The sequence below is a fragment of the Mus musculus genome, chromosome 15 (genome assembly GCF_000001635.26).
Source record: "Mus musculus strain C57BL/6J chromosome 15, GRCm38.p6 C57BL/6J".
NCBI classification, from domain to species: domain Eukaryota; kingdom Metazoa; phylum Chordata; class Mammalia; order Rodentia; family Muridae; genus Mus; species Mus musculus.
Window position 1 is genome coordinate 57,520,465 of NC_000081.6, and position 26,070 is coordinate 57,546,534.

The window sequence follows — 26,070 nt, forward strand, 5'->3', positions numbered from 1 at the left end:
ACTTCCACATCTGTAAAACAAATTATTGAACATACTTAGATGGGGATAAAACCTCAAAACCTCTAAAGAAATCAATGTGAGTCAACTGACAGAGCAGACCTATTTGTCAGGAGTCCTGCTGTCTGGTAATAAATTCTGCTAATGAGTTGATGATGCTTGAGTTTGCACCACGGGCCTTCAAAGTTCTAATAAAATAACTCAAACAAGAGTCTCAGCCTGCTGGCAAGTCTGCGTGGAATGTGCATATTGGGAAGGGATGAAAGCATGCTGGGAAATGCTCATAGAGATGCCTCAGATGAACTTTCCGTGGGAATCCGTGTGAATATGGACAGCTGTGGTCCACACAGAACCTTCTCCTCAGAAACAGAGGAGCCCCCACAACCACCACCATGGCACAAAGAGATTGGGAGTTAGAAACAGAAAAAGAGGTAGACACATGAGATCTGTCCATCTCACCTAGGTACTGTAGGTGGGATAGTTCAAGCTACTACCATCTTTAAAAAAAGCCAGAGCAGAGGTAAGTGACCATCACCTACTGCCCAGTCCCTCAGTTGCAGAACTCAGACTCTTCTAGGCAATGGTGGTACTCACGTTACATCCTGTGACCTTTTTAGGACTCGTTACAACAATTCCATCCACCTGACTTACTTACTCAAGACTTCGGCTTCACGAAAGATCAAAAAGACAGAAGCCAGTGATCTCTTGTTCTGTTTCATGTGACTCTAACTGAAAAAAAAAAACACCAGTCAGATATGGCTGCATCTTCAACTGCTTCCCATGTTTCATTTGTTTATTGTCTGTTCTTCATTCGACACCTTACCTTGGTGTGCACCCCACTGCAGACACCATTCTCGGCCCTTATTTTGCACACACTTCTCCTCCAGCAATTATCAGCTACAATGAAGAATACTAAATAATCTCAACACTGTGTTGCTGTACAGATTTATTTTCCAAAACCATGGTGAGGTAAGATGGAGCACGAAGGGTTTCTTTTGTTTATTCATCCAGCGATGACAGTGAGAGGTACCTAGCATCCAAGTTAAAAGAGAAGTGGCAGTTCTCTACGTGAAGGCAGAGAGCAAAGGCTCTTCTCATAGAGGAAGCACAAGAGCATGCCCGACTTGCTATCCAAGTCTTCAGTTTCACAAAATACAAAGGAAAAAATCCAAAAACATATTGTTCTATCTCATGTATGATTCTTTTTTTATTATTTTGTAAGCAAATTTTATTTTATTTTATTTTATTAGATATTTTCTTTATATACATTTCAAATGCTATCCAGAAAGTTCCCTATGCCCTCCCCAAGCCTGCTCCCCTACCCACCTACTCCAGCTTCTTGGCCCTGGCATTCCCCTGTACTGGGGCATATAAAGTTTGCAATACCAAGGGGCCTCTCTTCCCAGTGATGACCAACTAGGCCATCTTCTGCTACATATGCAGCCAGAGATACAAGCTCTGGGGGTACTGGTAGTTCATATAGTTGTTCCACCTATAGAGTTGCAGACTCCTTCAGATCTTTGGGTGCTTTCTCTAGCTTCTCCATTGGGGACCCTGTGTTCCATCTTATAGATGACTGTGAGCATCCACTTCTGTATTTGCCAGGCACTGGCATGATTCTAAATGGAAGAACAGGTAAGGCAGGACTGAATCTTCAAAAATGGGAAGGCTAAAGTCTGTACATTCCACAAACAGGCATTTGGAACTGGGGTGTAGTTTGCTCAAGAAGATAGACAAGAGATTGTTCCCATCATCATTTGGTATATCCAAGGGGCTTATCCCTGAAACTCAGGGACTTAAAGCAACAATTGTTCCACTACAAACAATGACTTTTGGACTAAGGACAAGGGCTCAGCTGGGAGGTTCTCATGTTCCAAGTGGCATGATACAGTCAACTACTCACTGATGGTCATCTGGTTAATGAACTATAGATGACTTCATTCACAAGCCTGGCATATTAGCAATGGTCAGCTAAAGATTAAAAACTGATCACAGAAGCTGAGGACAGAGCTCAGTCAGAAAAGCACTTGTCATATAAACATAAAAACGTGGGTTCAAGTCCCAGCACCCATGTAAAAAAACAAACAACAACAAAAGTCATGGTGGCATGTATTCATACCTGTGGCCCTGAAGAGGTGGGAGACGCTGATCCCTGGAGCTCACCTGCTGGTCAGCCTGGCCTAATCACAAGCTCCATTTCCTAGTGAGAGACCCTGTCCAGAAACAAAGTAGATGGCCTTTGAAGAAGGCCACCCAAAGGTGACCTCTAGCTTCCATGTGCATACATCCACATCTACTGTGTCCACATGTACATAAGACATGAACACACCCACACATCATCCTCCACATACACACAATAACTGAGCACAAATGAAAGTATCTGTAGTTCCCATAGCACAGTGAGAATTTTATGTGACACCCCCACACACACAACCGGAACCACAGCTGGGGCATGGCAGAATTGAAAAAGATAGGAAATGGAAGATTCTAAAGGCCTGGGACCTGAAGCTGACAAAGTATCACCTGTACCACATTGCATTGGTGAAAATCAGTCCCAAAACCCATGCCTGCCTCCTCTAGGGAAGGCTATCAAAGAATCACTTCTGTCTCTAAATCACTTGGGAGGAGAAACCCAGGCCAATTAAGAAGGGCCTTGGGGACTGTGCTAACGTGTTTGTGTTTTATCCTCTTTGCATCTTTTTAAGTTTTATATTCTCTAAGCAGGCAAGTTGATCAAAATGTTTAAGGATACTCACTCCGGAAGCCCAGAAGAGAATTAATGATAGCAAAGTCTGTTAATCAAAAGAGCAGTAAAAACGCTGCTGTGAGTCCAGCTAAGCACCAGAGTCCTGATTTGTAAGCTAAGGCAGGGACATAGCAGCCAGGGTCAGGGGAGACTGGCTGTTGGCTACACATCTGGCTGTGACTAACATGCACAGTTTATGAATAAGACTTGGCAAAGACTTGGAATAGAAAGGATGGAGAGAAAAAAAGGAGATGTTGTAGACACCCCTCTGTTTCTAGCTTGGGAGATTTTAGTGTGTGATGCCCTTTGCATTATACAGTGGAGATTTTCAACTTCTGACAGTTTATAATTTCAAAGAGTCGACGCACCCGTGTGTTTACTGCTCTGATCACAGCTCTTGCTCTGTGCTCTTGCAAAAACCCTGACTTTTCATCCTTACCACCTTGTGTTCGCAGCCAATCCCTTTCCCTGCCTATAGTTCTATGAGCCCGTGAGGCTCCCCCTCTCTGCTCTAGGGAACTCAGCATGGTCCCTTATTCATACACAGTCAGTGTAAAGCTGCGGGTTTTCATCTCTTAAGTTCAGAAGGTGTTCAAGGGCCACTGCATATGAATTGGTCCACTTTCTGGTAGCCATGCCTGGGAATTCAATTCAGGTGGCTTGATTGGCTGCCAGGCTTGGAAATAGCTATGATAAATGACTGATTTCACTAGGTAAGGATGTTAGGTAATTGAACTTGAAAAGGGCCCTACTGGAACCTGAGCCATCTCTGCCCCAGCGCTTCTAAACAACCTCTGGTAACACAATGCATCTGAAAGCAGAGGGCATGGGGTCTGATGGGAAACAGGATGCTATGTTGGTTCCTTTCTGGTCTTTGACTGTGATCTTTTATCAGAGGCACATATGTTTTCAATACCATCACATGTGGCTGCAGTTAGACCAGGAAACAAATTCCCTGCTAGTCTAAAGATTTGGCTTCCCTTTCACGCCCACCGAGCATCAGTTTCTAACCTCTGCTGGGGAGACCCCAGGGAAATAATGAATCAGCCTCCCCATTTGCAGCCCTCCCACGGCTTGGGTCATAAGAAGTACACCGAGTGTAACAGAGGACATAGCAACAGCCTGGTCACTGCCACACCTCTCCAGCCACAGCCACCTCTGAGGTCAGCCAGACCCAGCTAGTTACTGCCAGTACTCACTCCCAACAGTGACACTAAGGAGGAACCCTTCCCTTCACTACCACCCTTTTTTATAGGCCTGCTGGGTAACTTACTGCCATAGTGAGGTCTATGAGTATAGTGGGCAAATCACAGGGAGCCTAAAACTAAACAGGGCTTTGCTTTCCAAGCAGTAGGCTCCATTTACTTGAGCTGGGTGAATGGTCCCAAGATGCTCTTGGAATGAACACATCCAAACCCAGCCGCAACTAAGTTTAATATAGGAATCATGAGTCTGAATTGTCAAAAATAGCGTGGAGGATTTAAAGGTACATGGGGGATGCTGTTTGGTGTGACTGCCTGCCTAAAGAATATCTCGAAGAACAATCAAAGCAGTAACCTAGGGATCTGGCTTAGTTAGTAAAGTGTTTGCTGGGGAGGCAGAAAGACCCGAGCTCCACCCCATCTTCCCAGAATTGGAAAGACAGAGCCAGGAAGATTCCTGGGGCTTACTGGCCAGTAAGCCTAGCTAATATGAGAGCTGCCAGCCACTCAGGGACCCTGTTTGAAAGAACGAAGTGAGGAGCAAAACTCAAGGCTGCTTTTGTCCTCAGTATGCATGAGCAGGTGCAGAGAGCCAAGGCCAGGTCAAGCAGTTTCTCTGTCTTAGTTCCTATTATACCACCCATTGTCCTAAGGTCCACTCTAACCAGGTAGCCAGGGGTCAGGAAGACAAGAAGACACTCAGAAGTCCCCGTGCCTTTTGTTCTGTTTTCTTTAAAGAAAGCATCTAAGACACACTCAATAGTGTGCTATTGAAAACTGAACACTACCCAGCACTTCTTTGCCTGATTCTCTGTCAGATTCAAGAGCCTGTGGCTACTCCCCTGAATATACACTCGCAATCTCACCTCTTGCTGGGAAAAAAAGCCCTGTATGCCATTGACTGGAGTAGCTGTTAAGATCCCTATCTGTCACAGACAGTTGACCCACCAAAGCCATGGGGCTAGCAGGCAGCTGAGCCAGCACCTGCCCCTCAGCCAGGACCTCAGCTTCCTGACCTGTAGAAATGGCCTCCTAACTAACTGACCTTCTGGCCTTTGGTCTTGTCTTCCTCAATTCCACTAACTTCATTCTTTACACTAAAAACAGAATGACTTTCTAGGTTTTCTGGAGGGAGGTGATGGTGGTGTTTTACATTTTAAAATACAATTACATCACTTCTCTCCTTCCCTTTTCTCTCCCCAGCTCCTCCCCTATTCTCAAATTGATAGCCTCTTTTTCGCTCATCATTGTTGTTACACACACACAAATATGGAAATACGACCTGCTGAGCCCATTTTTTCTTGTTTATGTGTATGTGAAGCACTGACCTCAATCCTGATGTGTCGTGTCATGGATAACAAACCAGAGGTCTCATCTCTGGGAGAAGTTAACTAACTCTCCTTCTCTCAGTAGTCATTAGTTGCCTGTAGTTCTTTGTCTAGGGATAGGACCTTCTGAGAGTGTCCTCCCTCTGTGGTAGCATGTCTAATAATATTGTCATTGCTATGGCCTTGTTTATGCAGTAATTTACAAGAGATGCAGGCTTACAGCAGGCTTGCAGGTATTCTGGATCTTACAATATTCCCATGACCTCTTCTGACATGTCCCCAGAGCCACATATGCAGGAGCTGTGCTGCAGATGTGTCCACTGGGGCTGGATCCCACACAATCCATTGACTTTTGCATTGTGTCCAGTTGTGGTCTTCTGTAATGGTTTCCAGTTGCTGTAGAGAGAAGTTTCTTTGGTGAGTGGTAAGCTCTACACTTATCCGTTGATATGAAGAAAAGATTCTTTTTTTTTCCATATTTTATTAGGTATTTAGCTCATTTATATTTCCAATGCTATACCAAAAGTCCCCCATACCCACCCCCCCACTCCCCTACCCACCCACTCCCCCTTTTTGGCCCTGGCATTCCCCTGTACTGGGGCATATAAAGTTTGCAAGTCCAATGGGCCTCTCTTTGCAGTGTTTTGATACATATGCAGCTAGAGACAAGAGCTCCGGGGTACTGGTTAGTTCATATTGTTGTTCCACCTATAGGGTTGCAGACCCCTTTAGCTCCTTGGGTGCTTTCTCTAGTTCCTCCATTGGGGGCTGTGTGACCCATCCAATAGCTGACTGTGAGCATCCACTTCTGTGTTTGCTAGGCCCTGGCATAGTCTCACAAGAGACAACTATATCTGAGTCCTTTCAGCAAAATCTTGCTAGTGTATGCAATGGTGTCAGCGTTTGGAAGCTGATCATGGGATGGATTTCTGGATATGGCAATCACTAGATGGTCCATCCTTTCGTCACACTTCCAAATTTTGTCTCTGTAACTCCTTCCATGGGTGTTTTGTTTCCTATTCTAAGAAGGGGCAAAGTGTCCACACTTTGGTAATTCGTTCTCTTGAGTTTAATGTGTTTAGCAAATTGTATCTTATATCTTGGGTATCCTAAGTTTCTGGGCTAATATCCACTTATCAGTGAGTACATATTGTGAGAGTTCCTTTGTGATTGGGTTACCTCACTCAGGATGATGCCCTCCAGGTCCATCCATTTGCCTAGGAATTTCATAAATTCATTCTTTTTAATAGCTGAGTAGTACTCCATTGTGTAAATGTACCACATTTTCTGTATCCATTCCTCTGTTGAGGGGCATCTGGGTTCTTTCCAGCTTCTGGCTATTATAAATAAGGCTGCTATGAACATAGAGGAACATGTGTCCTTCTTACCGGTTGGGGCATCTTCTGGATATATGCCCAGAAGAGGTATTGCTGGATCTTCCAGTAGTAGTATGTCCAATTTTCTGAGGAATCGCCAGACTGATTTCCAGAGTGGTTGTACAAGCTTGCAATCCCACCAACAATGGAGGAGCGTTCCTCTTTCTCCACATCCTCGCCAGCATCTGCTGTCACCTGAATTTTTGATCTTAGCCATTCTTACTGGTGTGAGGTGGAATCTCAGGGTTGTTTTGATTTGCATTTCCCTGATGATTAAGGATGTTGAACATTTTTTCAGGTGCTTCTCTGCCATTCGGTATTCCTCGGGTGAGAAATCTTTGTTCAGTTCTGAGCCCCATTTTTAATGGGGTTATTTGATTTTATGGAGTCTACCTTCTTGAGTTCTTTATATATATTGGATATTAGTCCCCTGTCCGATTTGGGATAGGTAAAGATCCTTTCCCAATCTGTTGGTGGTCTTTTTGTCTTATTGACGGTGTCTTTTGCCTTGCAGAAGCTTTGCAATTTTATGAGGTCCCATTTATCGATTCTCGATCTTACAGCACAAGCCATTGCTGTTCTATTCAGGAATTTTTCCCCTGTACCCATATCTTCGAGGCTTTTCCCTACTTTCTCCTCAATAAGTTTCATTGTCTCTGGTTTTATGTGGAGTTCCTTAATCCACTTAGATTTGACCTTAGTACAAGAAGATAGGAATGGAACAATTCGCATTCTTCTACATGATAACAGCCAGTTGTGCCAGCACCAATTGTTGAAAATGCTGTCTTTTTTCCACTGGATGGTTTTAGCTCCCTTGTCAAAGATCAAGTGACCATAAGTGTGTGGGTTCATCTCTGGGTCTTGAATTCTATTCCATTGGTCTACTTGTCTGTCTCTATACCAGTACCATGCAGTTTTTATCACAATTGCTCTGTAGTACAGCTTTAGATCGGGCATGGTGATTCCACCAGAGGTTCTTTTATCCTTGAGAAGAGTTTTTGCTATCCTAGGTTTTTTGTTATTCCAGATGAATGTGGAAATTGCCCTTTGTAATTCGTTGAAGAAATGAGTTGGAATTTTGATGGGGATTGCATTGAATCTGTAGATTGCATTTGGCAAGATAGCCATTTTTACTATATTGATCCTGCCAATCCATGAGCATGGGAGATCTTTCCATCTTCTGAGATCTTCTTTAATTTCTTTCTTCAGAGACTTGAATTTCTTATCATAAAGATCTTTCACTTCCTTAGTTAGAGTCACGCCAAGGTATTTTATACTATTTGTAATTATTGTGAAGGGTGTTCTTTCCCTATTTCATTCTCAGCCTGTTTATCCTTTCTGTAGAGAAAGGCCATTGACTTGTTTGAGTTAATTTTATATAAAGCTACTTCAATGAAGCTGTTTATTGGGTTTGGAGTTCTTTGGTGGAATTTTTAGGGTCACTTATATATATTATCATATCATCTACAAAAAGTGATATTTTGACTTCTTCCTTTCCAATTTGTATCCCCTTGATCTCCTTTTGTTGTCTAATTGCTCTGCCTAGGACTTCAAGTACAATGTTGAATCTTCTTTATTTTTTAACAAAGAAAAAGTCCATAGACAGGCTATCAACAAATGGATAATAAGCAATTTGTGGTATATACACATACACATGTGTGTGCACACATAGACACACACATATAATACAACATAAAGTGAACTACTGGCACATATTTGAATATTGACAAACCTTGAAACCAAGCTAGACACAAATGTCACATGTGACATGGTTTCATCTTGAGGAAATTGTCAGCCTGGCTTGGAGATGCACACAAGTCACCCCAGCATTCAGAGCCTGAGGCAACATGAGCTACATAAAATTGAAAAACAGAAAAAGAAAAGAAATTCTCAGAATAGGTAAATTGATATAGAATGCAGACAAGTATTTGCCAAGAACCAACGAGAGGAAGACAAATTGGTACTGACTAGGTAATGAGTGTAGGGTCCCCTTTGGGGTAACAAATGCATTTTAGACATAGTTAGAGGTGATGGCTACACTATACTTAAAACATTCTTAATACCACTTGGCTGGTCACCTGAAAATGGTGTCCTGCTATGAGGATAGTTCACATTAATTTTCTTTAAACACAGTGAATAAGTTAGTAAGCCAAAAATGCACCCAGAAAGAAATGTCTGAGAGTATAGAATAGAGAGAAAAAGAGGGAAATATGAACCAGTATTAAGAAACATGGAAAACAGAATGAGAACATTGAAAAAATGCCAATTAGACTGCAGAAGAAATACAGACAAAATCCTGAAGAAAAGTTGGTTAAAATATATACACAGTCATATTCTTTTGTCGGAATTTCCATTGTTCTCATCTTCAGTATCTTAAGGTGAAATTGTTATTCTCTATCCTTCATTTTTTCACATATTGTGAGCATAACTTGTGAACTACCTAATCCTCTTCATTATCATTTGAGCAATTATATCTATTATATATCTATGCAATTCAATCATGCTCTATTATTTAGAATAAGAGTTCACAAACTTTAACCTTGGAAGCAAATTTGGCTCGTTATATACTTTTTATTGACTTTCAGGCTCTCTTTACATTCTTTTTTATCTTTGGGAGGTGTGTATGATTTAGGGGTTATCTAACATTACACCAAAAGTATCACATTTAGGGACCTGGTGAACAGTTTTAGCTAAAGGAAATTTAAATCCCTTAAAAAGCAGCTGAGGGTTGGGGAGATGGCTCCATGGTTAAAGTGCCTGCCATGGAGGTAAGTGTGATACTCAGACCAGAGTTGGGAGCCCAGAACCCACACAAATGACATGAAGGTATGACAGCCCACCTGTAATTTCAGCCCTAACAGTGAGAAACAGGTGATCCCCACAGCAAGCTGGGTTGCAAGACCAGCCATCTAGGTGAGCCCTGGGTGCTACTGAGAGATCCTTTCTCAGTGAATAGAATGCAAAAGTCTTCAGTGATGATTCCTAACATCAACTTCCAGCTTTCACATATGCACATGCTTGGATGCACACCACACATACATGCAAACATGCATACGCAGACGCATGCACGTCACACACGTGAAAATCCCAAGCCAATTCTTGTTGTATCTTACCTGCATCCCACCAGCACAGAGAGAGGCTTTCTGCCAAGTTCCCTTACCTGTGTGAAGACTTACCCTAGAAACAGTCACCGTCAATCCCTTCCTTAAACTTTCACTAAGTTCAGTATTTCCAGAAAGCCTGACTCTTGCCAACACAGCTCGACAGACTTTGGGCTACTGACCTGTATTTCAGCGCCAAAGAGAATCACTTACCATCCATTGTCTGCTCTGCTGGGCACCAGAATTTATTCCACATTGTTGTGTGTTTTCCAAGCTCAGTACGCCCTCCCTAGATCACATCCTGTTTCCCTGACAGTCCCCATTTTTGTGAGCTTCTAAGCCACATCAGCCTGGCAAGCAATCACCCCTGTTCTGTCAAGGATGGCAGGGAGCTTTTGTCCCTTGCCCTACAACAGCCATGCCCACTCCCCAACACATGGTCTGTGGTGTCTTGTCTAACACAGACTTGAGTATTACAGACAGATGCTGTACAGTTTGCTAAGCCTAAAATGTGTATCGTCTGGCCCCTTACAGAAAAACCTTGCCAACCTGAGGCTCATACATTTCCTGATTTTTATTCTCAGATAACAATGCTTCCCGTGATGCCTTCAGGAATAACTTTCTCTTTCTTCAAGATTATTTTCTTGGGATAACCTCCCAGAAGCAAAGTGAGCCTTTGGATGGTTCTCTGTGCTCCTGCCAAGTTGCTTTCCACAGGGATTGTATCAATTCCCACGGCCCCAGGGGCTGTGAGGATGCCAGGTTTTACATATTCTTCTGTCATGACATAGCATCCAAACTAGGACTGGTCTGAAGCCCTAACCATTCCCATCCCTAGGGAAGCCCCATATATGTCTTTTTTCTTCATCATAATCTGACAAAAGACACAGAGAAATACCCTTGGTCCCTGAGACACTTGTTTTGTGCAACAATATACCAACAACACAACATTCTCAGGACAGAAACTTGACTCCATTCAAGAATTGATCATAGCGGAGCAGTCATCAAAAATCCATCACAATTTCACCTGTTATGGTTCAAATATGAAATGTTCTCCAAGAAATGCTTGTGTGATTGGGACGGGTTGTAAGTGGCTCCCTGGGTGATGGCAGTATTTTGAGAGGTTATGGGATGTTTAAGATGTAGTATTTGAAGATGGTGCTACATCAATGGGAGAGGATCTTTGAAGATATCTACTCCATGCCACTGCCTGTAATCTCTCTGCTTGCTGTCCACAGTGATGTAAAGAAATTCTGTCACCACATGCCCCCCAGCACCCTAGTCACCCATCTTGGAAGCTCTTTCTTATAAGGCCACTAATCCCAAGCTTGACATCATAATGTCAACCTTTGCCCTACTCCAGCATCAATATGGGCAAGCATACACTTCCAAGCACACATGGTACAACCACAGTGCACACACACATACAAAGAACATGAGAAAGCCCTTTTTCTCTCCTTGTGAGGAGTTCTTGTCTACAAGCTAAGAAAATGCCCTAAGAACCAAACTAGTTGGAACTTTGATCCTTTGACTTCCTGGCCTCAAGAACTATAAGAAATTAATTTCTGCTTAAGCTACAAAAGCCAGTATTTTAAAATAAACACACAAAAATTGACCGAGAAATCCCTCTAACAATCCTTTAACAAGAAGAAACAAATTCCCATTGTGATAGTTGTCCCTTGGTGTCCACAGAAATTAGTTGCATAGGCAGATGATTCCAGAGGATACCAAACCACAAAACACTCAAGTTCCTTCTGTACAATGGCACCATATTTACATGCGACTCCCACACACCTCCAGTACACTTTCCATGTCTCTATGTTGTTCATAAGACTAACTTGACAGAAATGCTGTGTGAATATTTGTTATCATGTATTGTTGCCAGAATTGCAAGACAAAAAAATGTCTGTGCATGTTCAGTACACATATAATTTCTTCTGAGATATTTTCAACCTGTGACGTGTTGAATCCATGCATGCAGAGCCCACAGATGTGAGGAGACAACTATATTTATTATTCAAAGTCACATGGCTAATTGATAACACATGTAAGACTAGACTCTTTCAAGTGAACTTGCCATCAGACTATAATAGCTCATCAATGTAGTGAGGGGTACTGAATAAGTCAGGTTTGCTAGCTAGGTTTTCCTGGGTTATATGCAATGATAATCTCAACATGGCCAAATTCAATGACCTAAACTTCTTACTGATCTCAATACTGTGCCTCTGTCATAATAAAGTTAAGCAGCAAATATCCAGATTTAAACTTTTGTTCAACAGTAAGATAATCTTCACATCTTAATACGTGTAGTTATGATGGGTACCATATGTCTACAATATAGGTATGGGACAGAAAAAGGAAAGGGAGCAAGTGGCACCATGGGTTAGTGAATACCAGCATGTCCATAAGACACTCTTCATTATCATTATACTATGGTGATGACAATATATAATCTTATGTTGTCCCTGAAAGTACAGCAATGGCTGAATGTTCCTGACTTGGGGTTTTCCTTCTGACAGTCACTTCACCCTTCTGAAAGTCACACATGCCTCACTGGTAGAAGATTGTGTGTTTCCTCTATACTGCAGTCCTACAGACCTGCTGCTGCCCTCAGCCAGGGTGCCACAGGCTGGCTTAATGAACTCTGGAAGGAAATCTTGAGACAAAGCTCAACCCTGACCACCAGAGCTTGCCAGCACATGTCTTCCCGCTTCCAGTGACTGGCATTAATAACCACAGCCACGTTTCTGGTTTGAGCCCTGACCACTGCATGGATCCCCTCTGAAATTTATCCAAGAAAGGGGGCCAGAACTGTAGATTTAACTCCTGTCCTTACCTTACAGATTTCGTTAATGGTCCCACTTGAAAAAGAACTCCTCCCCTTCTCCAGAGCAGCCTATACACAGAAACAATTGAGCCTCGTGCATGGAAAATCAAAGCCTGTATTATTAAATACCAAAGCCCACCACGAGGCACCCACAGCCCTAGAGCCTGTTCCTCATCTCTTTTTGGCTGCTTTGTGCTTTGCCTCTGACAACTTCTACACTCCCCACCCCTGTCTCCCTTCCACTTCATTATTCCTGATTCAATTCAGAGTGCCCATGTTCACAAAGGACTCCTCTGTTGACATTCATGTCAACAAGTGTTTACTAAGTAACTGTTATTGTACTAAGTGATCTGTCTCTGGGGGGTTAGAAATGAATACAGCCCAGCCCATACATATTGCCTTAAACACTGAGTAACAGATAAGAGAAAAATTACAGTCTGGGATAACATTGGTGGAGACTGAAAGAAACAAAGGAGCCATTCCCACAATCAACCTTGTTGACCCACTACACAGGGCTTCTACTTTGAGAGAGAGACAGGAGGTGACCCCAGTGGATCAGAGGAAGTCTCTCTACTTCACAGAAGAACACAGCAAGACTTATGCAGACTTGTGTGTCCCTGGGATCTCATTAGGATGTACAGTTTGAGACCACCCCAATAGTGGCCTTGGTAGTGAGTCAACCTCCCTTCAGAGGCAGAGGCAAGAGATAACACCTCACAGAACCTGAGGCTGGACCAGAACACGGGGTCAAGAAAAAGCAAGTGGCATAGGAATTGTGAAGGGGGCTGAGCTGCTGAACACACTGGAGATGGTGCTGAGGGCTCCCCACGGGGCAGAAGGAAGTATCCAGAGCATCTGTCTGGGAGAAGGAAGGAAGCACAGAGCTGTGCTTTGTTTCAGTATCCTCAGGTTGGAACAGACTGGGGCACCGGAGTTTTAACCACTTACTTTCAGATGGATTCAAAGCATATTCACCCAAAGCTATCAAAACACACACACACACACACACACACACACACACACACACACACACCACACAAACATATATCTCACAGACACACACAACACATAGACACACAACACATAGACACACATGTACACATACACCACACACCACAACACACACATACTTACACACACAACACAGAAACACACGCATGCATGCACAACACACACCTCACAAACACAGATACTCACACACACAGAGAAATACACACAAACACACACACTCACACATACACACTCATACAGACCAAACATACACATAGACTACACATCACACACACACACACACACACACACACACACACACACATACACACACACACACCACAAGCATATTCCTGAAAACAAATGTATTGTTTCAATTCCATACTTGCAGGAAATACAGGGAAAGGGTTTCCTGGCCCCTGTCTTACTTTGGTTTTTGGAGTGTTTAACAGGTGAGACTAAATTGCAGGAGCAGCAGATGACAGATGAGGGACACCCTTAAGAGCACCAGAGCATGATGGGAGCAAGGAGGAAAGAAAGGCTGTCCTAGAAGAGTGGGGCTGGTGTTCTGCAGAAAGAAAAGTTGCAACCAACTCACCAGTGAAGACCAAAGACGCTGGGTGTCCCACTAGGACCCTGAAAAGGCCTCATTTAAACCTCCAATAAGGACAGAGGAGCAGACAGGGGTTGGGAGGGGGAGAAATTTCAAAGCCACAGCATGCAAGTGTCTCCAGGGCTTTGCTCTGCCTCTTGCTGACTGGCTCCATTTGAAAGCACAGGGGGCACTGTGCACTGGGCACAATTCCTTTGAGCTCTCATCCCCACCTCCAAAATCAAACATCTGGGATTCATAAGAAGGTGGAGTAGGAGAGGAACAGGCACGAAGCTTCATTGGATCTTGAAGCTCAAAGCCCTGCTGTGGACCCCTGAAATCAGGGAAGTGCACCTGCCTACAACAATTCAACCGACAACCTCCCAGTCACTCCTGGTGCATGGGAGCTTTTTCTCAGCAGAAAATAGAAAGTCTTTCTTTTTCCAACAATGAGAAGGGTTTCTCCTAGCACTTTTGAGATAAAGGAATAGAATCAGGAAGGCTCCTGGTGGGGCTTTGATGGTGTGAAGCCAAGGACTCTACAAGGTTTACTGAAGAACTGTTCTCCAAGGGTCCTTTCATCTGCAGCAAAACCATTTTCCCCCTGATAGAGGCAATTCCTCCACTGAGATCCTCTGAACATACCATTTCCATACTGTGTAACATAGCACCTCACCAAGACCTGCCAGGAAACAAAGGATGTCATTTCCATGCTGTGTAACATAGCACCTCACAAAGACTCACAGGAAATGAAGGATGTCTACTAACATGAGTAGGAAGAGAAGAAACAGAAAACAGAAGATGCTCCTGAAATCAGGCTGCTGGGTCCTTCCTATTTCATTAGAAGAGAAAGAAAGGCCTTATGTGGGAGCTGGCAAAAGGCCAGATGGTGACTTCTTGCAAGTCATATGAGGCAAGAAACAACATCAGACATTATCAGATTATATATGAACTACATTTTTCCATATTTTTCCAGCTATTTAAAAATATTAAAAGCATTCTTGTCCCTTAAGAGTTATATGAGAATAGTCAAGAGCCAGGCTGACCTACAGACCACAGTGGGTCAGCCTGGCCTAGGTCCTCAGCTGTTCTGCTAAGCTCCATTTGCCTTTCTATGTCTTAAGTGTCTGGCTTACTTAAAGTTTATTTAATTCATGACTGGCTTTCAACTTCACGTCCAAACTATTAAGTGTCCTTATTTGACCTACATACAGAGTTCAGGTGTAAAAAAGTCCACACTCGAACAGACAACTTAACTCCAAATCCATGCCAGTGTCAACCATGACCTCAAATGTATACCACACAGTGGTCAAAACACGATTTTCAACTGAATAAAATATATTGAATCTTTTTTAGAAGTCATGATAATACATCAGGGTAGAGGAATTCCCCAGAATCACCCCTGAGAATAAAAGCAGAGAGGTTGAAGAATAGAAACAGAAAGTGTGAATGTGCTGCTTAGATTTAGTATATCTGGATTGAAGAGCCAATTCTGCCTCTTATAACCTGTGTAACTTTCGGTAAAGTGCTTAACCTCTCCGAACCCCACTATCTTTCTCTGGTAAAAAGAATTAATCAAATAGGTTTTACAGCAAGCGTTTAAAAGTTTGGAAAAAGAAACAGGATCGCAACTATTTAGTAAATGAGAGCTTGGTCAAAGAACACTGGGTAGATTATTATAATGCACTTTGAAAGGTGGGTGTCTCACATCTCCATCCACAATCGAATGGGAAAGTTATCTGAGCAGTCCATATTCTCCACCAAATAGGTTTCTCTACTAGCAACATATACTTTTAGAATCTCTGAGTCCCTCAGTCCATTAGGTGAAGTTCCTGAAAAGAAACTCTAGTTAAGGATTACTACATATATATGGTGCCACACAACTCTAATCCCAGCGCTTGGGAGCCAGAGACAGGCTCTCTTTGAATTCAAGGCCAGCCTGGCCTACATAATGAAAAAAAATATGATTACTTTTAATAGTATCTAAATAAAAATTGTATTTATATTATCTCATTTGATCTCAGAAACATGGAAGTTCATAACAGATAACATTTCTGTTTTATAGGCCATAAAATAAAAAAAAATAATTGGGCTTAAAGTCCGAGACTCTGAGCTGAGGCTCCAGGTAAACTGTGTAAATTTTCAGACCTTGAGTTTGTTGCGTTGTCTCTCTTTGCCTTTATCTATGATATGGGTATTTTTATCTATGAAGTGGGTATCTGGTTCCCTGATGGATATCATTTGAAATGCCCCCATGAATCCAGAACCTAGATCAATGCTAGTGTAGGCTGAAGCTAGATGCCAAGTTAAATTCATCTGACCACAAGATGACATAGAGTTCTCAGGCAAAAGACCCAAAAGTCATATAGTCTTGGCAAGAATGAGTCTCTGGGGGTAGTAAATTCTGTGAATCTCCAAATAAAACTTCTGCCAAATTCCAGGGCCCGGTGACCTTTTGAGGTGCCTTGGTCTGATGATGAAGAAAGTCTTGGGTTCTTACTATTTTCCTCCTTTCTCAAGGACAGCTGCCTCTGCATAATGCTACCCATGTAGTCTAACTTTATCAGCAACCTCTAAGCCAGAGAGGATGCTTAAACTAACACGTGTCTCCTCTCAGTAATCCTCATATGAATATACTTCTGAACTGACTCGCCTGCTCTGCAGATTTTCCTGAGCCACTTACTAGAGCAGGGATACTCTAGGAATGAGAGGAAATGGCTAAGACAAAGGTGCAAGAACACTGCTGAGACTGTGTCCTCTAGAAATGACAGGGAAGCCCCAACATACCTTCACAGTATAGCTGCCTAAACAAGACCCAAAGAAATACAAAGTCAATAGACAAACTAACATGGAAGAGGGAATCACATAGCGTCACACCCACCATAGACTAAGAACTACAGGCAACTAGGAGATACTGAAAGAAAGGTAGAGAGCTCCTTGACTGATCATCAAGTAATCAGCTCTAAAGGGTGGGAAATATTTTAATTCTCACACACACACACTATTGTCTAAGGAACCAATAATGGCAACGCAATGTGCTTGAAAAGGACTGAATTTTTATAAGAATAACTCTTCACAGAAAATCAAAGAAGATCTTGCAGGAAAACAGCATTGATCTGGGTTTTGAGGGATGAGTAAAACTTAGCAGGTGGTGCAGGGCTCCACAGAGAGAAGATTATACTAAAAAATAAAAACCACAAGATGCTTCTGGGGGTGGGGATAACTAAAAATGGTAGTCATGTGCTGTGCAGATAGCTTTGTCCGAAAGTAACAGAAAAGGCTGCCTTACAGCACTTAAATGATGGATATTTTACTTAAGTCTCAGGAAGTACACACTGAGTCCCCTTGGATATAACCCAGCTTCTTGTTATAGTCAGTCCTCATTAGATTATGCTGCATAACAAAATAGCTCTACATGTCTAATGGCTTATAACAGCACACATTTACTTCTCACTCATGCCATTACCTACTAGGTGTGATTGAGCTCCTCCGGATTCATCCTGACTTGTCCAGTCTCAATGACTCTCCTCTTGGTTCCCAACAGCTTGTATTCCATTCCAGGGCCCAGGCTAGAGAAGCAGCCATGATCCACAGCCTAGTGTTCTCATTCTGGAAAGCCAAAGCAAACATATCATACTAGAACACTAAAAGTTTCTTGTTACAAAGAACCAATAAAACACCTGTCCATAGTCACTGGGATAAACGTCATGGCTTCCTGCCAATACCAAGGCTAACAGTGTGGTTTAGCATGGCTAAGGTCAGGTAAGAATAAAGTACCATCAATCAGCATTAATAGCACCAATACAGTTGATCATGCCTAGGGTTTGGCAATATTTGCTTAGAACATGACTAAGTCATGAGAGCTCTCTTCATCAATGTCCTCATAGTGGGGTAGAAGGGAGCTGCCTCATCTCTTCTGTTAGGTGAGGACACAGCCACAGGGTGCTTGTTACCTGTAAGAACAAGGTCAGCACTAGACTGAATCTGTAGTGTCTTGACCTTAGACTTCCCATCCTGTAGGCTGTGAAATAAATTATAAATATAGTCTAAGAGTTTAGCCGTGGCAGTCCAAGTGGATTAATACAACCACCATCATCAGAAATCTCCATTCGCTCTGCCTCACTGTTCCAGAGTTCAAGCCTCAACCTGAGGCTCAGAATCCTCAGTCACCTCCAGCACGTGGTAGAAATGCCCATTTTTAGTCCAGTTAGAGACATTTTAGGTCATGTCATGTTGGTTCACTTAAGGATTGACGTGATCAGAAACTGTCATGTGCAGACTTATCAAGCTCTATCTATGAAGCTAGGATGAGGGCAGCCTTCCTTGAGTCAGGGAGAAGGAGGCACACATCTAAGGACAGTAGAATTCTGGTCCTAAAAAGCACAAGGGAAGAGATTCTGGGTGGGTAGCTGGCACACTCAGGTTTACAAGTTAATGACTCAGGGTTAGATTCTGCAGGACCTGGGAGCCTAACGTGATGATGTCATAGGATCTGTGTTACTTGCTCCTGGCTCCTCCCATGCTTGAACATGCAAGGGAAACTATACTTCTTACCCCAATTATATATTCTTATTACCCCTACAATTCCATCTTCAAGCCCAGATCATCTTTCTCAGACTTTAGTGCATGTTTTGATAACAATATTGAATTGGTCAATATGAACTTCCCTCCTAAGTTCCAGGAGCCTATCTGCACCTGATCAGTGGGCTTTCCCATCTCTTATGTCACTGGTATTGGCACCTATTCATTTGGATGCTGAAATCTAGAATTTTCCCTAGACTTCCTTTACTTGGCCATGGTAGATAGTCAGTTACCATGTGCCATCTTTTCTGACCCCAACTCTCATGTCTCTACTTCTTTTCAAGTTACTTGTGACCACCTTGCTAGAGTATCAGCTTTGATCATTCTGCTTCTTATTTCAACCCTTTTGAGGCCATCTTCCACCCTACACAACAGCGGCTCTTTTTCAAATTCAAGTCTTACCTTGACCTTCCTTGTCTAAATGGCTTGTCAATATGTTTAGTGTTACATACCTCTTAGCGTGATCCATAACGTCCATGCCTCTTAGCATGCCTCTTCACATGTTCTGGCTTATGGGACAATGCAGCTATTATGTAAATAAGAGGCTTTTCAGCAAATAGTGTACCCATTAATTTCTCTAGAGCTTCAAATGCCATATGCGTAGGCCTTAGGAACCTTCAATGTCACATCTTCAGCCCCTTAGTCTCAGAAGCAAGATTAGAGCCCAAAGGGCAAGATGGGCCTCTAATGTGCTTTCATTTCCTGAGAAGGCCGGGATTCCCCTGTCTAAGTGATTAGGCCGGGAAGTTGAATGAATACCCCCATGTGGCTCTCTTGGCTCTAGTGAATTCTTTCCAAGGGGAAAATTTCTAAAGATCCATTGGTCCTCTGGAAAGTCTTGAAAAGACTTCCTTCAATCCCCAGTGGAGGCAACCATGCCATTTTCATTCCATAGACCCCATCTGAGATTTCAAATCCCCCACATGTGAGAGGCAAACAACTGGGCAATCCTCCCAAACTGAGTCCCCTTGGAAATTGATGGGAAACCTAGATGTAGTTCCAAGCTCCTCCATGGGCTTTTCTGTTTCCCTCACAGTCTCTCTTTACTCTCTAACCATGGGACTGTAATCCTTAGGGGGTTCAAGCAACCTCACAAACAGCAAATGCACTTCTTAGCATGAAAGGCTCTTAGGGTCACCAAAAATAAATAAATCTTAACCAAAATATCCACAATAGCCCCTTCCTTCTCCAACAGAAGATAAAAATGAGCCTTACCCATACTTGCTTGGTGGGGTCTCTACAACAAAACACTAGACTTTACAGTTTGAAGAGTAGACATTCATTTTTCATTCTTCTGGAGATACAAAGTCCAATGTCAAGTTCCCAGCAGATTTGATTTCTTCGAAGGATTCATCTTCAAGTACAGTATCATTCCAAGCTAGTAGAGATGTTAAACACCAACATATGAATTTTAGAAACCATGATGGCACCCAAAATACATAGGTCTCTCCAGGTCTTCTAGCACCTAACACCCTCTCAACATCCATGTCATGAGAAGGGAACACACACACACACACACACACACACACACACATACACACACACACTCATAAACACACACAGTCCCCACGACTCTATCTCAGTATTTTCAGAATCTGTCATTTTCTCCATGAGAACGGTCACTTGTAAGATTCCAAACACATCCTTGTAATCATCTCATTTCTCAAAACCTTTGCTTTCTCATCTATTAAAAAGAAATGCAAGAAAAAAATCCCGATTATGATTGTGGTCCCTTTGTGAACTACAAAGGAGCATGATTTATGTATGCTATTAACTATGTATTGATTTCCAAGGTGGTCTTTTCTAACTTCCTTTCCTTTTCTTTATCTTTGTTTTTGGTGGTGGTGCTGATGTGTGTGTTGCGGGGCTGGGGGTACATCAGGCACAAGCATACTAGAGAGTGTCAGTGGCGGACAGAGGAAATGTCGGGGAGTCAGGTCTCACCTTCCACCTGTTTTCTGCAGCAGGTTTTCTCTTGTTGCTTCTGCCGTGTCAGCACATGATGAGGACTGTGCGGCCGACAAGGGAATTCTGGGCAATTCTCAGTTCTCACAGCGACGTGTCCTGCTCTTCTCTCACCGCAAGCTCTATAATTACAGATGAACATAAGCATCTGGGTTTTCAGATGTGTTCCAGAGATCTAAGCTCAAGCCCTCAAGCTTGTGTAACAAGTACACAAGAGCCCACAGAGTCATCATCTCCCTAGCCCGTTGCTGCTGCTGATGATGATGACAACGTAGACGATGCTGTTCTCAGACAAAGTCTCACCCTCTAACCCAGGCTGTTTTCTTTTTTAATTCAAAACAAAAATTCATACAGTATAATTTGATCATGTTTCTCTTTCCCTGATTCCTCACAAATCCTTCCCCCTTCCCTACCACCCAAACTCATGTTCTCTCTTTATCACTCTGTCTGTCTGTGTCTCCCCCTGTCTCCCTGTGTCCCTCTCTCTGTCTCTCTCACTATCTCTAACTCTATCTCTTCCTCTCTCAACAAAAATAAAAATAAAAACAGAAAAGCAAATAATACAAATAACCCACAAAATCTAAAACTCAGAAACAAAACAAAATGTAACCAAAAAAGTACACAAAAAATACCACTGAGTTCATTTTGTGTGAACTAACTGCTCCTGGGTACCAGACCTGGCCTAGAGTATGGCTGATATGGCCCAGGAACAGTACATTGGTGAAAACTGCCAGGCTAGTCTTTAACTTCTTAACATTCTCCTGCAACCGGCATTCATTCTCCAGTGTTCTGGGAGTATAGGTGTGCACCACCGAGCCTGCTGACAGTGTAAATTCTTACAGATTAACTCCTACCTGATATAACCTATCTCTAACTCTATCTCTTTCTCTCTAACAACAACAAACAAAAGAGAAACAGAAACAAGTAATACAAATAACGCACAAAAGCAAAAATAAAAACAAATATACAAAAGACCCCTAAGACAAACAGAGAGAAAGAGAGAAGTAGAGACAAGATTTCCTCTCAGTTGTCAAAGTTCCTTCATATTCTCCTTTCTGGAAGTTTCTGCATGTCATAAACTCATAGCCAAATGTGTTCTCCACTGTACAGCTCTTAGGAAGTAATCTATGGTGACTAGCTTTGTCACAGGGAAGCCTGGCTGTCACAGTCTTCAGAAAAATTATGTGCTACTTTCTTTCATGACATACTGGTGTTCTTGCCTTTGCTTAGTAAACTTAAACACAGAATTTTAATCTTTTCTTCCTCATCTAATAATGCCATCTTGGTTTCCCTCTTGCATGGCACCTCTCAAAGCCAGCCTTTAATATAAGAGGAGATGGATCTAAATTCTAGCTAGACCATGAACTCCATAGGGAGGAGAGGAACCCAGGAAGGAGCAAGAGACTGCAAGACTCCCCTCCCTCCCTTTGTTACCACATCCCAGAAGGATGAAAAGCAGCTATCAGAAATATGGTCCCTATAAATCATAAACTTATATGAAATCTGCTTTGTAAATTAGGAAAGACAAGTCATATTGCCATGGATTCTAAAATAGACTATAAGGTAGAAGTTTCTTTCTTTCTTTCTTTCTTTCTTTTTTAAAAATCTAAGGAAAACCACACACACAAAGATGAATCCCGAGCGCCATCTTATGGAGGAAAGCATCACTGTCCTAGCAGTGCTCCTAGGAGCTCCTCTGTTCCCAGCACACACTTTTCTGTGGACACAGAGATCTGGAGTCTGGGCTGCGTTCACAGCCTAGGCAATGATGTGTCTGGTCTCCATCACCTGCTAGAGTTCAACCCTCCTGCTGCTTAGTTTCCAATCACTGGGACTAGCAGGTGGGTGTCTCCATGTCCAGAGCCGTGCTCTTAACATCCTAACATGCCTTGCTTTTAAGCTCATCTAAGTTACAGCACAAGCATGCATACATACATCCAGGCCAAAGACCCCCTCATGCTTGAAAGTTTCCCTTCGCTCCACTTATGATGGTAGCCAGGAGGCTGCAGACCAGCCAGCTAACTTTATCACATGTTTCTGATGATGAAATCTTGTTCATAATCATGAGGACATGTGCTACAGTGAGGACTGTAGCTTCTATCCACCTGCCAGAGTCAGGTAAGGAAGTAAATAAAATACGTGGCTCAGGTATAATCTCTTATGCAGAGAGTTAGTCAATGGCTGACTTTATGTGTCTTTCAAACTTGTCTGCGGTGCCTAGATATTTGGTCAAACATTAGTCTAATGTTTCTGTGAATGTTTTTGTGATGGCTATTCTGAGTTGCCCACCTGACTACATCTGCAATTAACTAAAACACATGAGTGACAAGGGTACACCTGTGAGGGATTTTTCTTAAATAAGCCCTTTGAAGTGGAAGATTCACCTTTAATCCAGATCTTTTGAGCCTGGAAGATATCCACCTTTCACCTGGGCTCCACCTTCTGCTGGCAGCCTATGCAAAGGACACGGAACAGAGGAGCATTTGCTCTTTGCCTGCTCTCTCTCTCTCTCTCTCTCTCTCTCTCTCTCTCTCTCTCTCTCTCTCTCTCTCTCCCTCTCCCACTCCTCCAGTGGCATTACAGCCTACTTCTTCAGGATTCCAGTGTATGCTGACAACCAGCTGAGACATCCACCCTCACGGACTGAAGAAACTACTGGATTCTTGATCTTTCTGTTGGTAGTATATACATTCACTCTATCTATAGAGATCCCTGACTAATACAGTGGTTTTTAGATTTGTTTTTTAAGTTTGGGATTTTTTTTTTAACAAGAAGAATAATTAAATCACTAGGCTGTTTTTGAGACAGGTGGTGTCTTATATAGTCCAGGCTAGCTTTGAACTTGTAGCTATCCTTCTGCCTTGGCCTCTCCCACCGATGGGATCATCAGTGTCAAAGACCATGCCCAGCTAAAACTGTAATATTTTTCATTTAATCTTTATTCTTTAATTATGTGTGTGCTAAATATAGGTTTGTGCACATGAGTGCAGTTTCCATGGAAGCCAAAAGAGGGTGCCAGATCACTTAGAACTGGAGTTAGAGGCCAATGGAGGATTGAAATTTGCTCTTCTGCAAGAGCAGCATGCAGTCTTAACTGCTGAGCTCTCGGGCCCCTAGGTCTGTGATTTTGAATGAAGGTTGTTACTCATAGTTCAGGCGGCTGTGTATGATGTACAATCTAGGTTGACAAAGAGATAAAAGATTGGAAGAGATCTAGGAGATATCATTGTTCACTGTGACATGAAGGCAACTGAGACCATGGGAGCAATCAGCTGAGGAAAAGCCATCCTATACCAATGAAAAATGAGTTCTGTCATCAGATTATCATAGATCATCCTGTTCTCTGGATCTCCAGATGACCCCTGCAAACTTTAACAGCAAGAATCACATGAGCTAATTCCTTAAAATAAAATGAATCACTCCCAGCTCACCCCATCTATCTCCCCGGCACACACTGACTAATACACCTACCTCAAGACATCACCATTATTATGCAGATACCACAGATCCTGGGGCCCAAACTTAAATGGTCTCAGACCATTTTAACCTCTACCCTGTTAGGATTCTGGAGCTAGAATCCAATAGCACAGATGGCTCTTCTTAGCCCAACTGCATCATCTCTGCCCACTGTAGGGACAACGTATCCTTCAACTTCTGCACCTGCTCCGTACTCACCTTCCTCCCTGTCATTCCTTTGATTATTGCTCTCCCTGCTCTATCCTCAACACTAGGAGAAAATAGACAACAGGCAGCACAATGACATACAGACTAGGAACAGAACTGTCCTAATAACCTGTGTAGTAGAAGAAAATATCACTGTAGGCCACTGGTAAGGAACCGGTTGAGAGTACTCTACTCATTTGCCCAAGGTGATTGCACACCCATTGGTGATAAAACTCAAACTGACTGAGTCCAGAGCTCGGTGTCTATTAAGACAGCTTAGAGGAAATGCTCTCCAAACTAGCCTTCTGCCAAAGCAAAGTCTGGTTTGCTCATCTCCATCCTAACATGACAGCCACTGCCTCCGCAGCACACCAGAGCTGTCAGGGTTCAGCTCCTAACACAGGCAGCACACAAGGAAAACTCATTGGCCTTCTCTAGCACAATAACAACTTTATCACCCCAGTGTAACCTGAGCATCCTCCATGAGACTGCTCACAGAGCGTTAAATCGAAAATTTGATCCTGACACACCCACCTTAAACCCCTCCTGAGACTTCCCAACCGCCCACCTCTTTGTCAAGTGTCTACCCTGACCTGAGAGGCACAGTTGGTTCTTCAGATGGCTGTGCTGGAGGGAGAAGCAAGTAATGTGGCCTGGAGGCCCCTCTGGGTCAGTTAGACATGGAACCTTTGGAAACATAACACTTCAAAAAATGGGAGGCCATACCCTCCTGTTGGTTAAGAAGATGAACATTCCTTAGCTCTTCAGGGGCTGTCCCAACTTCCCTGTGTTCTGGTTTATCATTCCCTTTCCAGGGATAAAGAAACATCAAACGACCCTTATTCCTAAGTTCCAGGTAGGAACAGTCCTCCATGAAGATCATGTAGGTGAAAGTGCTACTGTCATTCAATCCGGCCTTGTATAACTGGGACATTGAGTAGCCTCCAAACTGACTCCAGAGTGATTTGGGGCCAGAGGGAGACTCAAAGAGGCCAGGCTTACTGCCAAATTCTGCCCTTATCAAAAATCAGCTAGCCCATTCTGACCAGACGTATAGGATGATCTGTAATGAATGTCTCCTGGAAGTGGTGGAGAAGTTTTCCCTCTTTAGATGCTAAGTTCTAAGACAGTTATTCAAGCACAGAGTCAGTCATGCAAACTGTAGAAACCAGGTATTGGATAAGCCAAAAAAACTAAAAGGAAGGGGAAAAAAGAGGGATGAAGGCCACAAAGCTCTGCTCCCTCTCTTATGTTCCATTTTAGTTACTGTGAAGGTCAGAGGTCAATGTCAAAAATCTGAAATACCAAGAGGAAGCTGTTCAAATCTGGTGATTTGAAAGGATAATGTAGACAATACAGCCAAGGATGCTTGTAGTTCCAGTTCTACAAACATCACTAGCCACATCCCAGGAAGATTCCAGGGATCAAGATGTGGGTGCTGGGTGGGCCCCAAAATCCTTTGAAACAGGAGACCTAGTGCTTTGAGATGAAGTAAATTATTTAAAAGAATACACCACTTGCGAGCAGAGAGAAATGTTGTCATACCAGGATCATTTTCCTTGTGTCCTTTGCAGTCTTCAAACCAGGCTACATGGGCATGAGGACCTTGGTAGACAGGCCTGGGCACACAGGAAATTCAGCTTCCAAACGGACGAGTTGTGGTTGCACAATTATCAAACATGTATTCATGTATAGAACTGAC

At 42.9% G+C, this 26,070-nt stretch overlaps 1 long non-coding RNA gene across 1 annotated transcript; it reads right to left on the minus strand.

The window, feature by feature from the left end:
• Positions 1 to 2,126: 2,126 nt before the first annotated feature.
• Positions 2,127 to 26,070, minus strand: Gm41328. The gene is made up of 5 exons (XR_875352.3): positions 25,914 to 26,070; positions 20,685 to 20,827; positions 19,956 to 20,118; positions 17,630 to 17,768; positions 2,127 to 2,210 (listed from the first exon to the last, which is right to left on the minus strand). It is a non-coding gene; the product is annotated as a predicted gene, 41328 (long non-coding RNA).